This window comes from Athene cunicularia, assembly GCF_003259725.1.
Source record: "Athene cunicularia isolate RWA chromosome 1 unlocalized genomic scaffold, athCun1 chr1_part2, whole genome shotgun sequence".
NCBI classification, from domain to species: Eukaryota; Metazoa; Chordata; class Aves; order Strigiformes; family Strigidae; genus Athene; species Athene cunicularia.
Window position 1 is genome coordinate 35,270,874 of NW_020799092.1, and position 866 is coordinate 35,271,739.

Consider the following 866-nt stretch of genomic DNA (forward strand, 5'->3'; position numbering starts at 1 on the left):
TTATTTTAGCAGAAACCTAGTCTTTTGTAAACTTACCATTAATTCTAGGTTAAAACTGGACAACCTTTTCTAACGAAATATTTTACCGTGTCCTCTGAGCATATCTGATCTCCCTTAGGAAATAACCATTGATTTAGGCAGATTATTCTTCCTTCATTTCATGTTAACGTGCTTTTTAATTTTCACCAAAGATTGCTGTCTCAGGAAATGCTAGTTCCATAAACTGCTCTTCTTTCCATTTAATGCATACTCAAGATTTAGTCTGTGTTAGCCTGACAGCTCTCTTCTCCGGGGAGGACCCAAATTCTGTTGCTGCTGCTGGGATGGATTTGCCAGCAGGACTCCACGCAGCAAAAGACAAGTGACGTTTTTCCACGCTCAACACTAATACATGATTTACAGAGGATGCAAAAAGTAACAGCATGTTAAACGACCTGCAGGATCACCTTTACGCAAGCATTAGGAGGCACTGCTGAACAACTTTTCTGTGGCTGGAGCAGGTAAAGGAGTTTTCAAGCTCTACTCGAAACGCCGATTCCAGTGCCTAACTCGTACTCGCCGATTATGGAAAGGCAGCACTGAAAGGAAATCGCGAATCCGGAGTTGCCTCTCGGCTGTGCGCGCCGCCGCCGAGGCTAGGTGCTGCGCTGAAAATACCGCGCACTTGCTGGGCGCTCTGTCAGCCCCCCGGGAGGGACCCCCCGTCCCCCTCCCCTTGTCACCGGCGTGAGTGGGGGGACCCGGCTCAGGGCTTGGCTCGGCGCCGGCAGCCTCACGGACCTCGGGCGGTGGGGGCTTCCCGCCAGCTGCCGGAGCCCTCCGCGGAGGCGGCCCGAGACCCCCGTCCCGGTCGGCTGGACCGGCCT